General features: G+C 35.7%; 1 pseudogene; it reads right to left on the reverse strand.

Moving 5' to 3' along the window:
* The window catches only part of LOC148939992 (uncharacterized), a 16,136-nt pseudogene continuing 243 nt past the window's right edge, over positions 1-15,893 (reverse strand).

Raw genomic sequence — 15,893 nt, forward strand, 5'->3', positions numbered from 1 at the left:
TTAGAGACGAAACCCGCCAGACTGGTTACTTTCAAGAGACTGCTATTGAGAAATGGAATATAAAGAGTAGTTTTCATTGCGTTTACGATATTTAAACTGTTGTTTTTGGGGTTTCAGCTGGGGGGGGAGGTACCTAGGTTAGGTTACGTATTTAATATATGGTATGCTTTACCTCCACCCCCCTAGTGTGCAAACATATAACCCAAATTTGTTTATAAACTATCATATATTCATCCTATTTTATTTCATTAGCAGTAACCAAACTTGACTTTTTAGAAGTGCCCGTATAATTCACCAGTACCTAAACTAATAATAAGTTACAAAAATAAGGGAGGAACTCACAATTCCAAAAAAACTAAATCGTTTCAAAGAAAAAAACCCTTCTTTGCTTCAATAGAGGGTGAGCCCTTTAATGATATTTAGATAAACATATTTTCATGGCTATGCACGCTATTTGCAGAAAGTTATAAATCCAATATTTTGAAGGGAGTACTCAAAATAGCAAATATCAAACAGTTTTTGATAACAAACTATTTCTGCATCACCTATTATGATAAGAGGGGCCATTGTTTCGGCGTTAGTAGGAGGCACCAAATCATGGTTAACGTGGAAGAAGTAGGGGCAGACACCTCATGGCAATTAAATATAGAAATTAGTTTATAAAAGAGCCAATATTTAGCTCTCTCTGATGTCCAAGTATCCGGCCCCAGTTTTTCTATTCCAGAAATGTCACCCGAATTGCACTTTTAGGGTATCATATAGCCCTTTATTAAGGCTTTATCGAGCAAAAATTACTTATATCAGAGGCAACGCTGTAGCGTTGCCTATAGTAAAACCAACGGCCCCATAAGCATGGGGCTCGCTAATTGTACTTTATGCTATTTATTAACATTAAAAATCTCATTAAAGGCGCCCCCATATGGGCGCCATGTCCAGAGGCACTTCATATGGAAGGGGTTGTCGTAGAAACTTCAAAGGGGGATCATTCGATTGGAGATCAAGAGTTCTAGTGCCCTTTTTAATAGTCGAAAATGATTGGAGGATAACAAGCCCTCCCCCCCCCACGCCCACCATTCCTCCAAACACATCCAATCAAGATTTTGAGATAGCCATTTTGTTCAGCATAGTTTATTTCCAAATAGAAAAAATATTTTTGAGGAGGGCACTCCCCGACAACCCTCAGGGCAAGTGTTTTAAGTTATGCCCTGGGGGCATATAAGGTTTTTATAGAAGGTGTTGTCGTAGAAACTTCAAAACAGGCTCATTCAATTGGAAATTAAAGGGCTAGTGCCCTTTTTAATGGTCAACAATGATTGGAGGGCAACTAGCCCCCCCATGCCCCTCATTCCCCCGAAAATATCCAACCAAAATTTTGAGATAGCCAATTTTGTTCAGCATAGTTGATTTCGAGATAGAAAATATATTTTTGAGGAGGATACTCCCCCACAACGCTCAAGGCAAGGGTTTTAAGTTATGCCCTGGGGGCATATAAGGTTTTTATAGAAGGCGTTGTCCCAGAAACTTCAAAACATGCTCATTCGATTGGAAATTAAAGGGCTAGTGCCCTTTTTGATAGTCGAAAGTTATTGGAGTGTAACTAGCCCCATCCCCCCCACGCCCATCATTTCCCCAAGCACATCCAATCAAAATTTCCAGATAGCCATTTTGTTCAGCATAGTTGATTTCCAGATAGAAAATATATTTTTGAGGAGGACACTCCCCCACAACCCTCAGGGCAAGGATTTTAAGTTATGCCCTGGGGGCATATAAGGTTTTAATAGAAGGCATTGTTGTAGAAACTTCAAAAAAGGCTCATTCGATTGGAAATTCAAAGGGATGGTGCCCTTTTTAATGGTCGAAAGTGATTGGAGGGCAACTAGTCCCCCCCCCCCGTCGCCCATCATTTCCCCAAACACATCCAATCAAAATTTTGAGATAGTTATTTTTGTTCAGCGTAGTTGATTTCCAGATTGAAAATATATTTTTGAGGAGGACACTCCACCACAACCCATAGGGCAAGAGTTTTAAGTTATGCCCTGGGGGCATATGAAAATCAAGCTTAAAACGAAAACAAATATTTTGCTATTAAAGTCACAGTGGTACATTAGTACCTAGAAAGTCACGCTGTCCCAAGAGAAGGGGAGGGATGCCAGACAGCTCACACAATGTATTTTAGCACTCTCCATTAATCTCTAGCTAAATATGGATTGAGGTCTAGGGAGAGGGTTTAGGAATTAAACACTAATCTCTCTTCATTTCAACTAAGCCACAGAACTGTGGGGTGATAACTTTCGTCTTGTTGCAGAAAAATGTTTGGTACTTATGTGTTATCCCGACCTCACTTAAGAAGTGCAGTTAGAAAACAATTCTTACTTCATAATATGCAGAATAATTGTAGCTATCATGTTTAGCATGCAGCCCCATCATACTTAACCCCCAAAACCCCCTGATGTGTAAATAAAATAACCCATATTTTATACTTTCCATGCATTCTGCCACCCGTAACTTGTTTTTTCCAGTTTTGTTTCGTCACAGTTGATTCAATTAAAAGGCATTGTTGTAGAAACTTCAAAAAAGGCTCATTCGATTGGAAATTCAAAGGGATGGTGCCCTTTTTAATAGTCGAAAGTTATTGGAGGGCAACTAGCCCCCCCCCCTTCGCCCATCATTTCCCCAAACACATCCAATAAAAATTTTTAGATAGTTATTTTTGTTCAGCGTAGTTGATTTCCAGATTGAAAATATATTTTTGAGGAGGACACTCCACCACAACCCTTAGGGCAAGAGTTTTAAGTTATGCCCTGGGGGCATATAAGGTTTTTATAGAAGGCGTTGTCGTAGAAACTTCAAAACAGGCACATTCAATTGGAAATTCAAAGGGCTAGTGCCCTTTTTAATAGTCGAAAGTGATTGGAGGGCAGCTAGCCCCCCCACACCCATCATTCCCCCAAACACATCCAATCAAAATTGTGATATAGCCATTTTGTTCAGCGTAGTTGATTTCCAGATTGAACATATATTTTTGAGGAGGACAATCCCCCAAAACCCTCAGGGCAAGGGTTTTAAGTTATGCCCTGGGGGCATATAAGGTTTTTATAGAAGGCAGTGTCGCAGAACCTTCAAAAAGCGATCATTCGATTAGAAATTCCGAGGGATACTGCCCTTTGTAACAGTCGAAAGTGATTTGAGGGTAACTACCCCCCCTCTCACGCCTACCTTTTCCCCAAACACATCCAATCAAAATTTTAAAACAGCAATTTTTTTTAACGTAGTTTTAAGTTCTGGAAATTAGGTCTTTGAGGATTACAACTCCCCCAAAGCCCTCAGGGCAAGGGTTGTAATTTAAGGATTCTCCGAATCCTTCATATTATTTCTTATGGATTGGACGCTCGTATAAACTTTACTTTAAACTTTAGTTTAAACTTCTATGAAGTTTTTCAAATAAAAGTAAAGGCCATTTTAAAATTAAGCTAAGGAGACGCAAATACCTGCTAAAATTCAAATACAAAACGACCAGCAATTACTATGATAGAATAAATGACGCCCAAAATGAACAGAAACTGAACAAACCATCATTACAAAAAACAAAGAAATATAATAACACAAACGAATATATAGATCTTAAAGCGAGTAATGCTTAAATTGAATATGAAAATCAAGCGAAAAACAAAAAAAAATGTTTTGCTATTAAAGTATAAATGAAACTTAAAACGAACAGAAACTAAATAAATAATCAATGCGAACAAACATACAATATATATATTAATGTAAATGAATAAATAAATCTTAAAACGAGTGAAACTTAAATTGAATATGCAAATCAAGTTTGAATCGAATAAAAATAACTACAAATAAGAGTTTGGGTATCGTCTCACTGCAGAAGCTTAAAACCTACTGCGTCATTGGCGCTTTACTGAAAACAATTCTTTGAAATATTTTCACTTTTGTAACTTTAAGAAATCCTGCTTCTTCATCAACATTTGCTGCCTCCAACTGACGCTTCCTAACATTTAATCTTGATTGCGCCTCCAAAACCTCGGGAGGCTCACGCATCTTCATGCTTCGTTTCAGTCTTGGATCAACAAGTTTGGGGAACAAACATTGATCTCAGAAATGATCAAGCTTGGGTAACATCTGTTTTTGTGCTCCCGTATTTAAGTATTTGCCGTAAGTATTTCCCGTAAGTATTTGTGCTCCCGTTTGAGTATTAAACAACCTTCCTCAGTGTCCCAACGAAGAAAAAAACCTTCTAATAAGTTCAGCTGAACAGCTTTTTTTTTATTGTTTTACCTTCAGGAATAGTTGTGACTGTTTTTACATCCACAATCCCAGCGTCACATATCCCATCAGGAGATGTTACAAGCCACCATCTATCCTGGTGAGCAAAAAGACCAAAACAGTCTAATCTTTGTACAATGATGTTTATTTTTTCCTCGAAGCATTTAATAGCAACTGGTTCAGAATAAATTTCACGTTTCATTTGCCATGTGCAGTGTATTTGCGTCCCAGTGACTATTTCTTCAACTAGTTTTGCTGTTGATGTTGCAGGTAGTTGGACGCAAATGGAATAGAAACGTGCACTAGATATTGACTCCATTCTTTTGGACACCCATTTTGGGTTATCAGATTGTCCTGCTGTGATGTTAGGTAACTGCTGGAGTTGATATTTGGTGGGAGTCATTTTTGCTAAGTAGGCTTCTTTCGCTGCCTTGAAGTCAGGAGATGGGAGATCTGGTTTTTGGCAGTTCTGAACATATTCTGAGTCAAATTTTTGCAGCAATCCCTACACACTGCTACCATTGCTAGCTAGTCATGCTTTATACCTGCATCCGTGGTTTTCAAATGACTGTTGAATTAGTCGTCTCGCGCAACGTGTAAGTTTTTAACATTTCAATGAAAATTTTTTTACACGGTTCGTCGGACTATGGGTAAATATACTCTTTAATTAAAGACTATGGCATCCACTACCATGCGATGGGGCAAGAGCTGCTGCCGTGATACGTACGCCATGCGAATTTCTTTTGGATCGCCAGACCTGTTTATGCCCTAAGAATTTAACAGCAACTCTCATGAAAGATTCGGCAAGGTTTGTAGTTGAATTGATCAAAAGGCTGCTAGCTTTACGCAATACCTTTCCAATTTTTTCATTGACTGCTAGCATTACAACTTCTGGGACCCTGGAAAACTTACCTTCAATATACTCATATTTGCTACATCCAGAGGAACATTTTTGGTGGTCACCAAATACGTGAAAAGGTACACATTCTTAATTAGAAATTTTAATTTTTCAGTATTTCCACCATCTTCACGGTTCTTTTTTATAGCCCCGCGAAGATTCTTAGTCAGACTTGAGATGCAGCTTTTGGTCAGAATTTTTTAAAAATCACCCCTGTTCTTGACAAGGTTGTACAGATCCAGAGTGAAATTTTTCGTGACATGGTTGGTGCACTCGTGTTTTATAACATCCTTTCCATAGGTCACACGCTCTAATGCGTTGATACACACTTGAATCCCCATCCTTAGCAAATTCGAGATACCGTAATCCATGCATGGACAAACTAAGTAAAAAACCCTCTATAATCATGTCCTGCTCCATTCCCTAAAAAGATCCATTCCAGTTCAGATAGCATAAGTGATCTCGTGGTGGAATCTTTTTAGTTCTGGCAACAGAGCAAATGTAACAGTATTTGTTTCTAGAATTAACAAACAAAACTTTTTTTTGTATAAGCGTCTATAATAACTGCATGGCCAGCTTTGGCATTGTAATCATGTCCTTTTGTCCTTTTGTCCCGTCCAGCATCCAAAATAACCCTTGCATATGGAACTCCATCATCAAAAACTCTGCCATCGGAAGCCAACTCCTTTGCGGCGGTTCCATTCAACTTATTTGTAATGTCTAGCTCTTCTTTCCACTTCTGTGAAAAAAATTAAATGTTTACTAGGAATCTAGATGACGGAGCTGTTTCAGAGAGAGAGAGAGAAAGAGAGAGAGAGAGAGAGAGAGAGAGAGAGAGAGAGAGAGAGAGAGAGAGAGAGAGATAGATAGAGAGAGAGAGAGATAGAGAGAGAGAGAGAGAGAGATAGAGAGAGAGAGAGAGAGAGAGAGAGAGAGAGAGAGAGAGAGAGGAGGCATAGAGATACTAACCTATGAATAACAGTTAATTTTATTAATTTACGACCACCTTACCAAAATTCTTAAAGAGTAACTGCTGAAACCGAAGCTCTGTTGAATTGGAATATTCTTTTTTTTAAGACAAGAAATTTTTTTATAATAATAAACGAGGGATTAAGGAGTGTTGGCAGCCCCCTCATGTATGGAATAGTTCCTTATCACTTTAAGTTCTAATGTTACTTCTTATAATTAGTAAAACAAAACTCGTTTTTTTAAATTTAATCTCTGATAATTTTCAATTAATACTGGCAAATCTCCCCCCCTCCTTCGTGGATAATCCCATGAAAAATTAGTTCTACCTGGATGGATAACCATGGATCATAAGCCATCGCTCAACACTTTTGTTCACTTTCACCAAGGAAATTATTTTAATTTAAAAATTCCTCTGGGGTAAAAAACCCCCTCCTGAACAATACCATCCTCGCTGAAAATTCTTCATGAAATATTTACACTGGAAAATCTTCTTCCTGTCTCCCAAAAAGTTTCCGTATATTTCCCAATAACAAACACTTTTGATTGGTAACACTAAACTAAACTAATTTCATACATTTGGAATCAGCTTAAAATACATTTCTTGTGATGTATCATTTAGAATTATGGTTACTATTGGTTCAAGCTGCTCTTTATTTACAGCAGCTCTCTACGAAAAACTGTTCATTTTCCAGTAAAGTCAACATAGTAAAACGTGTGTATACTTTACGAAAAATGTACCCCTTTCAGTAGTTTGGCACAAAATAAAAAAATGGAAAAAGAAGACTAATAAATGATAGAAAAAAAGCGGGAACAGTTCAGTAATGACTTTAGCCTTTTATAGCCGCGTAAAGAGATATGAAAGGAGTTGCCCCTTCCACAAGACCTTGCTCTTTACGCTAAAGTTTTGGCTTTATGTCCTAATTCTAATAACGATTCCTGAAACACAATGGCCGTTTAGCTAGAACAATAAGCTTTGTTTTAAAATTCTATAAAAGAAAACTTTAGCGTAAAGAGCGAGGTCTTGAGGAGGAGGCAACCCCTTTCGTATACGTAATAATTTCAGTTCGCTTTAAATTTTGATGTTGCTCCTTACTTTCAGTTGAAAAAAACTTGTTTTTTAAATTTTAATTTCTGATCGTTTTGAAATAATACCGGAATATCCGGCTCTCTCTCCATGAAAAATTCCAGTACTTGTGTATTATTCGTGACTCACTCAAGTTTACGATGTGTAATACTCGAGAGGAAACCGGTTTCTTTACTAGTTTCTTTGTTATTTTAGCAACAAGTTTGGGCTATATATTTTCACATTGGGGGGGGGGAGGCGGGGTAAAGTATAGTGGATCTGCATGAAAAATAAGTTAGGTAAAATTATTCTTCATATTAGTAGGGAGGGCATAATGACTCCCACGCGACACCACTGCTGCAATCTACAATTTAGTCTACCTCTGACCCCACACCATATATGGGCATAGAATCTCCAGGGGAAATGGATTTCCAGGAAATTGAGTGCGTAACCTAACCTAACCTAACCTCCCAGACGACACCATTGCTGCCATCTACAATTGAGTCTAACTCTGACCCCACACCATATATGGGCATAGAATCTCCAGGGGAAATGGATTTCCGGGAAGTTGATTGCGTAACCTAACCTAACCTCATGAGTTCGTGACGGGAGTCCATATATGGGCATAGAGTCCTTAGGGAGAACACCTGTGCTGTCAGTCTGACGGGGAACCATATATGGGCATGGAATTCCCAGGGAGAACACGTTTCCGAGAAATTGGTGTTCGTTCAGGAGAATTGTCTCCATGGCGAAGTTTTTTAATGTTTTATGGATAATGTCAAGGTTGATTGATTTGTTGGTGTTCTTCCAGGAGAATTGTCTCCGGGCGAAGTTTATTAATGTTTGATGGATGATGTCAAGGTTGATTGATTTGTTGATGTTCGTCCAGGAGAATTTTCTCTGGGTGAAGTTTATTAATGTCTGACGGATGATTTCAAGGTTAATTGATTTGTTGGTGTTAGTCCAGGAGAATTGTCTCCGGGCGATGTTTATTAATGTCTGACGGATGATGTCAAGGTCGATTGATTTGTTGGTGTTCATCCAGGAGAATTGTCTCCGGGTGAAGTTTATTAATGTCTGACGGATGATGTCAAGGTCGATTGATTTGTTGGTGTACATCTAGGAGAATTGTCTCCGGGCGAAGTTTATTAATGTCTGATGGATGACGTCAAGGTTGATTGATTTGTTGGTGTTCATCCAGGAGAATTGTCTCCGGGCGAATGTTTTGATCCTAGAGATGAAGAGATTAACGCGAAACTTGGTTCCTAGGAATTTCAAATATGACAGCGCAGGGATGCCAAAACAAAAGGAACACGCAGAAATTACGTTTAGGGATTATTTGGGCGAAACCGTTTTAGGCATTTTAGGGAATTATTTGGGCGAAACAGTTTGAGGCATTTTAGAAGATGATTTAAGCGGAACCGTTTGAGATATTTTAGAAGATGATTTTAGAGGATGACTTAGAAGATGATTTGATGATGAAACTCTGTGGTCGTTATAATAAACAAGATCCATTTGAACAGTGTTGTGAGGTCCCCTACCCCAACAACTCCCTTACCTCAACCCCAAAGGCCCACGACCCCCCTACCCCAACCCCGAAGGAACCCCCGGGCCCCCAAAGGCCCCCGGGCCCCCTGATATCCCCTGAGCCCCCAAAGACCCCCCCGGACCCCAAAGCCCCCCGAGCCCCTCCCATCCTCCCTCCCTTTTTTGATTTTTTTTTTAGTTTTTTCGGACTAAATTTTTTAGACTTAGAAACTATCCAACATTTATCCGTTTTTTTTCTTTAACCCGTTGGCGTAGAGTTTTAGCTTAGAGTCTTAGCTTAGAGTTTTTATTAAATTTCTAGTTTAGTTTAGTCTTAGCTTAGAGTTTTTGTTGAAGTTCTAGTTTAGTTTAGTTTTAGTTAAGAGTTTAGAGTTTTAGCCTAGAGTCTTAGCTTAGCGTTTTTGTTAGAGTTGAAGTTTAGTTTAGTAATAGTTAATTGTTTAGAGTTTTAGCTTAGAGTCTTAGCTTAGAATTTTTGTTAGAGTTCTAGTTTCGTTTGGTTTTATTTAAGAGTTTATAGTTTTAACTTACACTCTTATCTTAGAGTTGAAATTAAGTTTATTTATATTTAAGATTTTAGAGATTTTAACTTAGAGTCTTAGCTTAGAGTTTTTTGTTAGAGTTCTAGTTTAGTTTAGTTTTAGTTAAGAGTTTAGAGTTTTAGCTTAGAGTCTCAGCATAGAGTTTAGTTAGAGTTCTAGTTTAGTTTAGTTATAGTTAAGAGTTTTAGCTTAGGCTTAGAGTTTTAATTAGAGTTCTAGTTCAGTTTAGTTTTAGTTAAGAGTCTAGAGTTTTAGCATAGAGTTTTAGCTTAGAGTTTTTGTTAGAGTTCTAGTTTAGATTAGTTTTATTTAAGAGTTGAGAGTTTTTGCTTACAGTTTTAGCTTAGAGTTTTTGTTGAAGTTCTAGTTTAGTTTAGTTTTAGTTAAGATTTTAGAGTTTTAGCTTAGAGTCTTATATTAGAGTTTTTGTTAGAGTTGAAGGTTAGTTTAGTTATAGTTAAGAGTTTAGAGTTTTAGCTTAGAGTCTTAGCTTAGAGTTTTTGTTAGAGTTCTAGTTTATTTTAGTTTTATTTAATAGTTTAGATATTTTAGATTAGAGTATTAGCTTAGAGTTTTTGTTGAAGTTTTAGTTTAGTTTAGTTTTATTTTATAGTTTGGTGTTTTACCTTACAGTTTTAGCTTAGAATTGAAGTTTAGTAATATTTAAGAATTCAGAGTTTTTGACTAGATTCACAGGTTAGAGTTTTAGTTAAATTTATAGTTTAGTTCAGTTTTAGTTCAGAGTTTAGAGTTTTAGCTTAGAGTCTTAGCTTAGAGTTTTAGTTAGAGTTGAAGTTTAGTTTAGTAATAGTTAATAGTTTAGAGTTTTAGCTTAGAGTCTTAGCTTAGAGTTTTTTTTAGAGTTCTAGTTTCGTTTGGTTTTAGTTAAGAGTTTAGAGTTTTACCTTACAGTCTTAGCATAGAGTTGAAGTTCAGTTTAGTTATAGTTAAGAATGTAGTGTTTTATCTTAGAGTCATAGCTTAGAATTTTAGTTAAAGTTATAGTTTAGTTAAGTTTTAGTTAAGAGTTTATAGTTTTACCTTACAGTCTTAGCTTAGAGTTGAAGTTTAGTTTAGTTATAGTTAAGAGTTTAGAATTTTTACCTTAGAGTCTTAGCTTAGAGTTTTTGTTAGAGTTCTAGTTTAGTTTTGTTTTAGTTAAGAGTTTAGAGTTTTAGCTTGGAGTTTTTGTTAGAGTTCTAGTTTAGTTTAGTTTTAGTTAAGAGTTTAGAGTTTTTGCTTACAGTCTTAGCTTAGAGTTTTTGTTGAAGTTCTAGTTTAGTTTAGTTTTAGTTAAGAGTTTAGAGTTTTAGCTTGGAGTCTTATTTTAGACTTTTAGTTATAGTTGAAGTTTAGTTTAGTTTTAGTTAAGAGTTTAGAGTTTTAGCTTAGAGTCATAGCTTAGAGTTTTTGTTAGAGTTCTAGTTCAGTTTAGTTTTAGTTAAGAGTTTAGAGTTTTTAGCATAGAGTCTTAGCTTAGAGTTTTTGTTGAAGTTCTAGTTTATTTTCAGTTAAGAGTTTAGAGTTTTATCCTAGAGTCTTAGCTTAGAGTTTTAGTTAGAGTTGAAGTTTAGTTTAGTAATATCTAAGAGTTTAGAGATTTAGGCTAGAGTCTTAGCCTAGAGTTTTTGTTAGAGTTCTAGTTTCGTGTTGGTTAAGAGTTTAGACTTTTACCTTACAGTCTTAGCTTAGATTTGAAGTTTAGGTTAGTTATAGTTAAGAATTTAGAGTTTTAGCTTAGAGTCATAGCTTAGAGTTTTAGTTAAAGTTATAGTTTAGTTAAATTTTAGTTAAGAGTTTAGAGTTTTACCTTACAGTCTTAGCTTAGAGTTGAAGTTCAGTTTAGTTATAGTTAAGAGTTTAGAGTTTTTCCCTTAGAGTCTTAGCTTAGTATTTTTTGTTAGAGTTCTAGTTTAGTTTAGTTTTAGTTAAGAGTTTAGAATTTTGTCTTAGAGTCTCAGCATAGAGTTTAGTTAGAGTTCTAGTTTAGTTTAGTTATAATTAAGAGTTTTAGCATAGTGTTTTAGCTTAGAGTTTTTGTTACAGTTCTAGTTTAGTTTAGTTTTAGTTAAGAGTTTTAGCTTAGAGTCATAGCTTAGAGTTTTAGTTAAAGTTATAGTTTAGTTAAGTTTTAGTTAAGTGTTTAGAGTTTTACCTTACAGTCTAAGCTTAGAGTTGAAGTTCAGTTTAGTTATAGTTAAGAGTTTAGAGTTTTTACCTTAGAGTCTTAGCTTAGAGTTTTTCTAGAGTTCTAGTTTAGTTTAGTTTTAGTTAAGAGTTTATAGTTTTAGCTTAGAGTCTCAGCCTAGAGTTTAGTTAGAGTTATAGTTTAGTTAAGTTATAGTTAAGAGTTTTAGCTTAGACTTAGAGTTTTAATTAGAGTTCTAGTTCAGTTTAGTTTTAGTTAAGAGTTTAGAGTTTTAGCTTAGAGTTTTAGTTAAAGTTATAGTTTAGTTACGTTTTAGTTAAGAGTTTAGAGTTTTAGCTTAGAGTCATAGCTTAGAGTTTTTGTTAGAGTTCTAGTTTAGTTTAGTTTTATTTAAGAGTTTGGTGTTTTACCTTTGAGTATTAGCTTAGAGTTTTTGTTAGAGTTCTAGTTTAGTTTGGTTTTAGTTAAGAGTTTTTAGTTTTAGGTTAGAGTCTTACCTTAGAGTTTTTGTTGAAGTTCTAGTTTAGTTTAGTTTTAGTTATGAGTTTAGAGTTTTACCTTAGAGTATTAGCTTAGAGTTTTTTTTAGAGTTGAAGTTTAGTTTAGTTAAAGTTAAGATTTTAGAGTTTTATATTCGAGTCTTATATTAGAATTTTTGTAAGAAATCTAGTTTAGTTTAGTTATAGTTAAGAGTTTGGAGTTTTACCTTAGAGACTTAGCTTAGAGTTTTAGTTTAGTTTAGTTTTATTTAAGAGTTTAGAGTTTTTTAGCTTAGAGTCTTATATTAGTGTTTTTTGTTAGAGTTCTAGTTTAGTTTAGTTTTAGTTAAGAGTTTAGAGTTTATAGCTTAGAGTCTTAGATTAGAGTTTTAGTTAGAGTTCTAGTTTAGTTTAGTTTTAGTTAAGATTTTAGAGTATTACCGTAGAGTCTTAGCTTAGAATTTTAGTTAGAGTTGAAGTTTAGTTTAGTTACAGTTAAGAATTTATAGTTTTAGCTTATAGTCATAGATTAGAGTTTTACTTAAAGTTGTAGTTTGGCTAAGTTTTAGTTAAGAGTTTCGAGTTTTGGCTTAGAGTCTTAGCTTAGAGTTTTTTTTAGAGTTCTAGTTTAGTTTAGTTCTAGTTAAGAGTTTTACCTTAAAGTCTTAGCTTAGAGTTTTTGTTAGAGTTCTAGTTTAGTTTAATTTTAGTTAAGAGTTTGATGTTTTACCTTTGAGTTTCAGATAGAGTTCTAGTTTAGTTTAGTTTTAGTTAAGAGTTTGGAATTTTAGCTTAGAGTCTTAGCTTAGAGTTTTTGTTAGAGTTCTAGTCTAGTCTAGTTTCAGTTAAGATTTTAGAGTTTTTAGCTTAGAGTCTTAGCTTAGAGTTTTTGTTGAAGTTCTAGTTTAGTTTTAGTTAAGAGTTTAGAGTTTTGGCTTGGGGTCTTAGCTTAGACTTTTTGTTAAAGTTGAAGTTTAGTTTAGTAATATTTAAGAGTTTGGAGTTTTAGCTTAGAGTCTTAGCTTAGAATTTTTGTTAGGGTTCTAGTTTAGTTTAGTTATAGTTAAGAGTTCGGAGTTTTACCTTAGAGACTTAGCTTAGAGTTTTAGTTTAGTTTAGTTTTAGTTAAGAGTTTAGAGTTTTATAGCTTAGAGTCATAGCTTAGAGTTTTTGTTAGAGTTCTAGTAGGTACATAGGTACATACTCATGGGTAAACGCGTTAAAAATAACAAGAAAAGACTTAATTTTTATTAACTTTATTTTAATTAACTAAAATTAACTTTATATGCCCCCAGGGTATAACTTACAACCCTTGTCCTGAGGGCTGTAAGGGGTTGTCATCCATAAAGACCTAATTTACAGAACTTAAAACTACGTTGAATAAAATGGCCATCTTTAAATTTCGATTGGATGTGTTTTTGGAAAAGGTGGGCGTGAGAGGGGGGTTAAATGGCCTGGAATCACTTTCGACTACTAAAAAGGGCACTAGCCCTTTGAATTTTTAATCGAGTGAAACTTTTTTGTAGTTTGTACGACAGCGCCTTCTATAAAAACCTTATATGCACCCAGGGCATAACTTACAACCCTTGCCCTGACGGCTGGGGGGGGGGAGTGTCCTCCTCAAAAAAATGATTTCTATCTGGAAATCAACTACGCTGAACAAAATGGCTGTCCTAAAATTTTGATTGGATGTGTTTGGGGGAATGATGGAAGTGGAGGGGGCTAGTTGCCCTCATATCACTTTCGACTATTAAAAAGACACTAGTCCTTTGAATTTCCAATCGAATGAGCCTTTTTTGAAGTTTCTACGACAACGTCTTCTCTAAACACCTTATATGCCCCCAGGGCATAACTTACAACCCTTGCCCTGAAGGCTTTGGGGGAGTACCCTCCTCAAAAATATAATTTCTATCTGGAAATCAACTACGCTGAACAAAATGGCTATCTCAAATTTTTTATTGCATGTTTTTCGAGAAATGGTGGACGTCGAAGGGGTGTTAGTTGCCTTTCAATCACTTTTTGCTGAAATTTTTCTTGATATGAGGTTTGGAGAGGCAGCCTCCGTCCCGGTAATCAAAGTGAAAAGAGGTACCCATAAGTTCATTTGGAGTGATAATCCCAGCTCAAGTGCAGCTAAAAGACGTTCAAAAATGTAGTACCACATTTGGCAGGATTGTGATAAACCTAGATCTGGTCTTCTCTTCCAACTCTTCAGAAAGAAAAAAAGTAATATACCGAGTTTATCAGTGACCTTAAAGTTAGGTAACCCGTGCGTGCCCCTGCTGAGGCCCTTAAAAATCCAAACTTGATGTAAAAAAAGCACAGCAATATTCAGAGCGGCCAAAGTAAAGGGAGTGTTGGTTTTCCTGAAGAACAATGGTTTCACCATTATTCTGCTGTGTTTGGCTCCCGTGATTCGAGTTTAGAAACAGGAAGTGATGCTGTATTCTAAAATAGGCTTGACCCTCTATTGCATGAACTCAATATGTTTCTTGGTTCTAAAAGCGGCGTTGTGCATGTAATCCGACCTTTAAACCATCGTAAAGCCCTTGATTTGGACAATATCAAACCCCACCCCCTTTAAAATGTAGGTGCTTTATTGATTGCGCATCTGACACGTTTGTTTCAAAAATGTATTAATATAGTTCAAGTATCTAATTAATTTGGGTCTGGCACCCTATTACAGTTTCTAGTGTTTTAGGCAAGGTTCCAGAAAGTCTTATACTGCCTGAATTGATGCAGAAATATGTGCCAGATTCTATATAATTTGGTTTCTATAAGCACCCGAATCGTATCTGCAGTGAAGCTGAGAATTTTGGGAATTCCAAATATTTATGTAGTGTGGATACACAAGCAGCGTTTGATTCAATAGTCAAGTCAACAATATTTTGACTCTGCTTGATTTTGGAGATACGCCCCTTATGGTTACATTACTTTCAGATCTGTATAGTGATAATTATCTTAGGGTCAACCTTGAATAAAGGTGTTTTAACTGGGCCTATCCGTCCTATTAGAGGATTCAGGCAAGGTTCAATTTTAAGTCCTATTATGTTTAATATTCTAACGACCACTGTGACTAGGAAGATTAATGGTGAAATTTATACTGACCACTGTGATCTCAGTTTGATTGGCTACACAGATGTTGTCGTGTTTATCAGTTCAAATCTTTCTATTTTACAGGCAAAGGCAAACCTTGATTCTTTGATTTCTGGTTGTAAACTTCTAGGATTTATTGTTAATGCTTCTAATGCAAAATTTCTTGCATACAATGCCCTAGGTGAAGCTGTATCTTCCTTATCAGTTGCTGTTGCAGGTAAATTTATTATAGAGTCTATTTTGCTGAAATACCTCATTCTCGTTTATGGTCCAGACAAGCGTAGTACTCGTGTACTTACTGTTGAAAACGCTATATCAGGTTTTTGCGCCAGCTATGCCAAACTTGGTGCACTGAAGTATAATTACTCTAAGTGTATACCTGCTAAACTATTTAGTTCCCTGCCCTGGCTTTGCTTAATCCGCTGTATGTTTTGCCACTTTAAGATTCGCTGTCTAAAATTGAGCAGTTGAAGTTCGATCGGGGTTTGCTCAAACTTTAAAGTTTTTTATCCAAATTTTCAATTTATTACAGGAATAGTTTTATTTTGCAAGGATCTTGTGTTCCTGCCGCTGTAGATGTAGTGGATTCCTTAAACTACGATGTGTTTAAGAGAATTCTAAATCGTTTGCTTTATTTTTTGCCATTTAGCATTATTTACGTGTGCTGTTTGGGTTAATTTTGTATTTTTTTGGTTTAGAAGTTGATTTTTCTTTATTTTTTTCTATACTCCGCTTCTTAATTGTATAATTTAAGTGGGCAAAATAAACTTATCATGTCTTCATCCTATTCTTCTACTGTTGAAATATGCCACACTAGTTTTTGCTCTTCATCGGCTGCAGTGAACCGTTCCTGTGCAAACATTTTTGTGAT

The sequence above is a fragment of the Artemia sp. Qi Xiang Cuo genome, chromosome 20, assembly GCF_049724085.1.
Source record: "Artemia sp. Qi Xiang Cuo chromosome 20, ASM4972408v1, whole genome shotgun sequence".
NCBI lineage: Eukaryota > Metazoa > Arthropoda > Branchiopoda > Anostraca > Artemiidae > Artemia > Artemia sp. Qi Xiang Cuo.